Source organism: Apteryx mantelli, chromosome 4, assembly GCF_036417845.1.
Source record: "Apteryx mantelli isolate bAptMan1 chromosome 4, bAptMan1.hap1, whole genome shotgun sequence".
In the NCBI taxonomy this organism is placed as follows: Eukaryota; Metazoa; Chordata; class Aves; order Apterygiformes; family Apterygidae; genus Apteryx; species Apteryx mantelli.
Genome location: NC_089981.1, coordinates 69616784 through 69625400, shown reverse-complemented (window position 1 = coordinate 69625400; position 8617 = coordinate 69616784).

Sequence of the window (8617 nt, the reverse complement as noted above, 5' to 3'; positions counted from 1 at the left end):
TGCAGTAGGATGTACTCAATCAGCAGCAATTATACTACTTCCAAACTATGGTGCCTTGGCAGAGGGAATGCACTGTACTTTAGTTGATTTCCATTGCCTTTCCTCACTTGCAATGCGAGGCATGAGTACTTCACATTTCTTTTTCTCGGAAAAATCATTTCCTGAACCTTTTTCTAGAATGGATATTAAAGAAATTTAACATCAAATCAACCCCAATCCCCGAGCTTCATGGAAAAAAAAAGTTGCTTATAATATTAAACAGATTGTTGTTATTTTTTAAAACAGGTGGACTAGGCTTGTGTTTATTTGATGTATATATCTTTGAATCATGAGTCATTGGAACAGCTGATCTTGGGAAGAGGTAAATTCACTTGTACTTGCAATCTGTCTTTACATCTGTGCTTTATACTAAGTTTAGGCTTGCTTGTAAGAATTACATTATAAACCATATTAATGCCGAAAATCACACACACAAGCTCCTGCAGGACCCTATTGTTTCTCCTAAGTTACACTGCTTAGTGATTTGTCTTCCTTTATTTCCTATCAACTCATCCTCCTCTTCATTTTTAAAGATAGGTGTTGGAAAATGGTCCAAGCAGCTGAAAGCCAGTTTACATCCAGAATAAGTGACAAAACTCTGTCAACTTATACCAGCTGAGGATTTGTATTTCAAATATTCCTACTCTCTCCATGTTAGTTAGTCACACTGGTGCAATGACAGATGCATATAAGACAAGCATTTAATAATTGCACCTCATGCTGAACTACTGTGAAAATAAACAGAATTTCACACCTCTGTCAGTATGAAATTTTTCATGAGCGCAAATATGCATTTTAAAATGATATAGGCCAAGACTGTCCCTACTGTAGGAGTTTCTGGAACATCTAGAGATACATGATGAATTTAAATTCCACCTTGGCCTTAACCTGTCTCTCTTCTAGACGTGATGATGTCTCTTCTTAAGAGTTCACAGATAGAATACCAAAATTTCTTTCCATGTTAGAACTAAAGAGGTATTTTTTTTCTTAACTTTGACCTTTGTAAAAGTTACAGAATAGCAGAATTTAAAAAATGAGTATTTTATTCATTTTATTCATTTATTAACTCTTTTTCAAAGTTTCCCCAATTCACAATTACAAAGTTTCAGTTTTCCTGTGATGACTTCATGTACATAAATACATCTTCACTAGCCAAAAGAAATAAAGGAAAATAAAGAAAAAAAATTTTATGTTTGATTAAGAAGAAAAAGAAGGAAAGTTTTTTTTAAGAAAAAAAAACTCAGAAATCTTTTTAATTAAAAAGAAGAAACAGAAGAAACAAAATGAACATAAATCATCTAAAACTAAATGAAAGAAAAAGAAGGCAGCAATTTTTCTGGTAGTGTTGACGATGACAGAAACAGAAGAGGCTTCAAGAGAAAAACAATTGCAACAATTCTTTTGGGGAGATTTTCTAATTGATTGAGGCTTTCCCATAATGTTTACAGACTTGGAGGGTTTGGGTGCAGACAAAGCTGCAGTTTCAAACCTACTGGTTCTCATAATACATGCCCCAGTTTGGTAGAATACATGCAGAAGGTGACTACAGGTTAAGCCTCAGTTCAGCAAATGGAAGGAAGAAGTGCCACAAGTATTAATGAGATTAAGCGCATGCATCTTTGGCCTTATGTATTTAGTAAAGGCTTGTTGCTGAACAAGCTTTGTTGAATATGAACTATACTCATTCTAGGAAAAAATAGGAACCTAAGCTTCTTTTCTCTCTGCTGCTGGTGACATTTTTGTCTACAGCTCCACCATTTAAATCAGTGAATACATGCAGTTTATTTAAGGGAGTTGTGTAGACTGTACAAATAAAGTAGTTCATAGCAATGGATGAATTGTCTATTAGCTGCCTGCTTTAACTGGCTTAACAAATTGTAGGTTGCGTGCACAAATAGAGTGACAGGTGAACAACACTCGAACACTAACTAGTTAGAACTCAGGATAACAAAATGTGTCTACTCTTCATTTTAATGATTAATTCTTGTTTAGAAATACCTTTGCAATCCTCATGTTAAAGTCATTGTATTGGCATAGTCTGATAAAGTTGCAATGCATACTTGCAAATAAATGTCTAGGGTTAGACATTTGCATGTGTAACTGATAAAAAGCACAGTGGAGAAAATTACCATTTTCTTTTCACTTTATACCTTATTATTTCATTGGTAGACATACGATTGCATCCTTTACTTAACAGAACATGAATCTTATCATTAAGGGCCAGATCTGTGTAAAGGGTGACTTAGGCAGTCCTTCAGTGCCCAAATCTGCAGTACTGTTCTTGAAGTCTCATGTTCATCCATAACCTGATCCTAGAAACCTAAGTGCCTTAGGTTTTTAGAGTTTTTATCCTAATGTTTCCCAGATGCCTTAAGTGTTCTACACATCTAAAAATGCCACTTCTTGACTGCCCTGATATAGCCAAAACCTTTGCACATGCAAAGGTTAAGCAAGGTATACTTAATATTGGCTTGCCTTAAACCTAGATGTAAGCACATTAGAATAGTGACAGTGTACAGACATTTTTTAGTACTGTAACACTACTAGTAGCAGAACTAGCAACAAATATTTTTGTAACACAGCTAAGCATAAAAGTGATTTGTAACTGCAAAGAGGCAAATGGAGACTTGTGGTATAGTTGCACAAACAATTTGTGCGAGTAGTAAAATCTGCAAGATAAGAACAAAGGAGAGATGTCTGATAGAACCAGAATAATCCTGCAAAATAAGCAGGAACGATGCTTGGTGAAACCAGAACAAGTCTTGGTTCCCCCACAAAGGCTGAACTATGTCAAGAGCAAATGAGTTCACCCCATACTCTCCATGTATGACATGGAAATTTAACTGCTATGAGGAAAGACTGAGAGAGCTGGGCCTGTTTAGTCTAGAGAAGAGAAGGCTGAGAGGAGATCTTATCAACGTGTAAAAGTATCTGAAGGGAGGGTGTCGAGAGGATGGGACCAGACTCTTTTCAGTGGTGCCCAGCAACAGGACGCGAGGCAACGGGCACAAACTGAAACACAGACACTTCCATCTGAACATGAGGAAAAACTTCTTCACTGTGAGGGTGACAGAGCACTGGAACAGGTTGCCCAGAGAGGTTGTGGAGTCTCCTTCTCTGGAGATATTCAAAACGCACCTGGATGCAATCCTGTGCAACGTGCTCTAGGTGACCCTGCTTGAGCAGGGGGTTGGACTAGATGATCTCCAGAGGTCCCTTCCAACCTCAGCGATTCTGTGATTCTGCTGTTTGTCCTCCTCCAGTCTGCCTGTCTTGCCTATTTGTTCTGTGGTGAAAGAATTGTCTCTTAATGAGCAATCATAGTGGGCAAAAATCTGAGCTAGTACTTCTCAGTGCTACTGTAGCACAGTTAAATAAGAATTATTTAGTATTATATTAAGACAGTCTTGAAATCTCACCCCAGACAATTATTTTGAGATTTCAATTCTATTATAAGGACAAATAAATCCTGAAAAAGAAATAGCATCTACCAAGTGCTTTATAGGAAGATGTCCTTGGAATGGATCTTTGTTCCTTTTCTGACATTTTTTTTGCTTTTAACTATATACTACGTTCTGACAACAGCAATGCAATATGTGGATGTGTTTTAGCTGTGCTGCAGATATCAGCATATGGTGTATATTTAGCAGATCCATAGCACTTTACTACTCATCTCAGTACTTTTAAAAATGTATAAAGGTGTGAAGATAAACTCCCTCAGAGAGCCTCTCATCTCCAGTGGAGCACAGTAGCAGATCTGTGGCAGTCTTAGGCAGCTTATTCCTTGCATTTTGCAAATCAATTTGTCTAATGAAATGCAGCAAGTCAGACACTAGAATTGGTGAAGTATAAAAGAGTGAAAAGCCCAGGACCATTTTCACTTAGTTCTTTTATTATTATATGTATTTTTGGAATGTGTACATAAGGTGAAATCAGCGCTGAACACTTTGAAGCCCATTGTGCCCAAGTGAAAGAGGTTTGTCTACACTCATCCCCTGGGAAAGGTCTCTGGTCGTGGGTAAGGGTGATGATGGAGGCAGGAAAGGGTCTGACTTCTCTGTAGATGTGTCCTTAAACATTACAGAATAGCTGAAGCAGCCCATACAGAAGTGACTGTCTAATCTCCAGAGCAATGCCACCTCCTCCTTTCCCCTTGCTTGCGAGTTCTGGCAGCACAGTATTACTGAAAGACTCTTAGCCAAAAACAGATTCTCTCTGAAAAGGCAACCTTACAGTCTCCTCTGGTTTTTGTGGAAGCTGGATGATGTAAGCTTTAACTTGCAGAATCAGTCAAAGTATTGCTCTGGCAGATTCTTCAACCATTTTTTGAATATACAAGATGACAGATTCTGGATTCACAGAGAGGAAGAGACTAAGTTATATCTAGTCAAGTACCACACCTAAAGGCCCCATTCAAGGAAAATGCATAAGTACAGGCTTTAATTTAACTGCATAGTTAAGATCCAATAACGTATGGAACATCCTAAGTCTATGTCTAATGTTAACAAGTGCTTAAGTGTTTTGCCAAATATAGATAAATTACTTAGGTTGGGGTGATGAAAGGCTTTGCTATACAAGAGCACTTTGTAGAAGGGAAAGACAGAGGCATTACTTTTTGCATTAGTAATGTGCCATGATTTACTTCTGAGAATATTTCATTCAGCATCCTGAAGGTAGAAAAAGGCTTCTGAGGTCTGCTGATAAAGGAAACAAATACCTCTATTCTAGTAAGAATTAGAACAGATCATTTTGAAAGACCATAGGAATTCAGAAAATGCCTGGAGAGCACGCACTTGACTAGTGATCTCTGTAAGACTGTTGCTGAGTTCAATTAGGTCCTTATTTTAAAGTCTCCTGTTTCCTCTATCTGTTCTTGTCTTATTCTGTGTCCTTTTTCTTCTGCTTCTTCATTCTTATCCACTTGAGCCCTTGACTCATCTTCTTTCTTTTCTCTCCTTGGATTTAAGAGCTATCTTTTTTTCTTAATTTCTTTTCCTGCCTTTGTCGCGTGAAAGGGAGGGACGGAAGGCCCTTCCTTATCTTTATAATTTACGTTTGCCTGCCAGAGCCCCCCTGTTTGAGGACTTTCCCTGAGACAGTTTCGCAAAGTAAAAAGAATCTGTGTAATTTACATTTGCCTGCCAGAGCCCCCCTGTTTGAGGACTTTCCCTGAGACAGTTTCGCAAAGTAAAAAAGAATAAGATTTTATTAAAGCGACAGATACAACAGGTTCGGAATTGCCGTTGATAAATGCACTTGCTGCTACAAATGTTCTTTCTATGAGCTCAAACTAACAATTAAGCGCTTTCAATAATAATATATTTTCCCGGGTAACGTCCGACGTTTGTCGGAGGCGCAAGTCTTACCAAAGAGGCGTCCCTGTTTGGGGGAGGGGAGAAGGAGGCTCACTCGTCAGCAATCTCCGGTGAACAGGTCGGCGGTTCAATTTTCTTCCCTTCCAAAAACTTTAGTGAGCTATCCTCTGTTTTATAGTTGCTGAAGGTGGGATGTGGAAGTGCGGCAGACATACTTCATTGGCTAGATTGCCATTTGCGCGGTTGTTGGGGGTATGCCCCCCTTATTTACATATCGTTATGCAGCAAAGGGCGTGATTTTTAATATGGTAAGCAGGGATAATGAGGCTGGGGGTACTATAGGTCAACAGTTAGTCTGTGAGCAGCAATTATTTTTTGGGATGCAACCCTTTGTGGTCAGGGGAGGACCGTGATACCTCCGTATCGCTCCCTCCTCCGCCGTGCAGCTGGAACAAACTGTCTGGCCTTCACCAGCTAGTTCGTTACTCATGTTGCAAAAGGGTGGTGTGCTTTGGCTGCCACGTACTGTTTTTCCCGTGTGCCCCCTTATCTTTCTCCCTGAATTCTCTCTTGTTCCCACAGCCTTTCATAGCAATTTTTCTCAGAATCTACACCAAAATATTCCTGCTCTCTATTGCCTATTTAATTTCTTTCCTTGCTATCCAATGCCTGCCCTACTTTTGCTCCAGCAATTCTGTCTGCACATGTGAGGAAGACTTATAATATCTCTTGCTGTTTCCTTTACTTTGAACATTTGTCCAGGATGATGATCACGCACAAGGACTTTGCTTGGCTTAGTGTCACGCTGTCATGCTATGAAGGTTCGATAGCAACGACTGAGACAGTAATATAATAATAATAAAAAAGATGTTTATTTCCTCACACAAGTTCTTGGATTAGTAACATCCATTAAAATAATGCGATTACTAATTTAGGAAGGATAACACAAAACCATCAGTTACTAATTTAGAAAGGATAACCCGAAACCGTCAATTACTGCGCTATTAATTGGAAGGACTGCTTATCCCTACTTGAAAGCTTTCTTGTTCACTCTCCTAGTGAGAGGGCTCTCAACCTCGAGGAGTTACCTTAACCCAGCGTCCCAGGAAAAGGGGAGGGGGGGGAATACTCACGGTCCAGCCGGAGAGGATGATCAGGTCACGTTCCCGTCCCTGCTCAAACTCTCCTAGCTGCCAAGTCTCTTTTTATACGGCTGGGGCTCTGGGCAAACACTGCTTTTGCTGACTTTTAGCAAGTTTCGCAATCGCAGGACTGTCTGTTTGTCTGCTTGGGAGGACCCTGCTAGCGAGGCAAGACCACAGCACCTCCGTATTGCTTCTTCCCTCCCCGGGGGTCTGTGCAGATTCCAGGTGGCAGACTTCACTTCTCCAGTCTTGTTAATCATTCCGCAGCCTTGCGCATATCAGTCCTTGCGCATATCGGTTGGCAGACGACTTTAGTCCTGTTAAGTCCTCTGTTCAACAGCTTTGCGCAGTCAGCTCTTGTGCTATCAGTTCTTCTGCATATCAATTGACAAACTTCAGTCCTGTTAACTCTTCTCTCGCCTGTCACTTAGGTCATGGATAGGGTAGAAGACATAAAAAGTGCATTAAACTAGACAGCTGAAGTTGCTGGACCCATTCCAAGTGTAGCTTGGAGCAGTCTAAATGATTTTACTGACAGAGGAAAGATAACTATGGCATGGACTCAGACACTGGTTCGTCATCATCAGTGCTGGTTAATAGTCACCGTGCTCCCGTGCTCCCAGGCACAGTTTGGCTCATGCCTGCTAGTACTTTTCCAGGCAGTATCCAGGCATGATTCAGGAGATAGCACATGCCAAGAACATTCTCTGTAAATGAAGGCCACACCAATTTGGTTTCCTTATCCTACACAGTCGTTCAACACTGTATTACTTGGCTTTGCTCCCTCAAACACCTCCATGCGCTGGTGACACAGCTCAGGGTATGCATCACACACCCATGCTTTCCTGCTATAAAAAAACATCACTCTGATGGGTTGCAGTACAGTCTGTACATTATTTCAGACATTTTGAACTGACCATATATATATGTATATATAAATATATATATATATTTATATATATATATATATTTTTTTTTTTTTTTACAGTGCCTTAGGGCTGCAGCAGTACTACACATGGCTCAGAGAAGGCCCAGGGCCAGGCTCTGTGTAATGCAGGTTTAGATACTTTGCTTTAGAAGGTGCAGCGTGGCTGTGAGCCAGTCTGTACCACTTGGTCTCAAGTGAGAAGACGTCCTCAGTTTGTTTTAAATATTAATACAGATGTGTTGCAAGGATGGCCAGGGATGAGCTTTGCAAACACATCTTGTTTCCCCAGGTGCATCATCTGTTCGGACACACCTAGGAGGAGTGATGTGCTGGTGACTCTGCACATCACCAAGTGCCTCAGGGAAAGATACTTTGCTCTTGCCTTGTGCTACGAAGTGGCTCATACTGGTTGGAGCAGGCAAGGATATAGTTTATCTTCAACTAGTAACCCTGAATGTTAAACTTTACACATCTAATTAGACCTGTCACTGAACAGGCCTTGCAATCCTAATGTGTGATTGCAATTAGGCTTACCACAAAACAATTTTGTGAGAGATATAGAAATGCAACAGTCATGCTGCAATGATGCTTATCTATGAACAACTTTTCCCTTTCAGCCTCCACTTAAGCTTCAGCATTTCATCATTTATCACCCAAACATGTCCTCATTTTGTTAGCTTTATTACCATCTTTATGAATTTTGACAGGTGAAATGTGGTTGCCCACTTTTGCTTCTTAGTTGTCTCCCTAAAAATCTCAATCAAAAAGGCAAACTTCCCCAGTTTCATTTGGATGAACTTCATTTTCTTACAGTTTCAGGGCTCAATTCATTTGTATTTTTCCCAACAGCATTAGTATAGTAGTTGACATAGGTATAAAAAAGCACCAGTAGATGGCTCTATAATTCCTGAATTATAAGCAAGGAAACAAGTGAGACTTTGATAGCTTTGACTTTTGTGAACAGATTTGATTTGGTCACACCAATGACAGGAATAAACTTCATGCCGACTTGCTGAAATGGGACACTTCCATTTGTTATGTCACGGAGTCTCAAAATGGCCAGTCTGTCCTCGACCCTCATCAACCTTGAGGACTTCCGGATAAAACCGAGCGAACCAGCAGCAATGGGAGTGCTGTCATCCTAGACAGGGAACGTTTCCAAATAAAATCGGCAGCAGGATGACACCCCG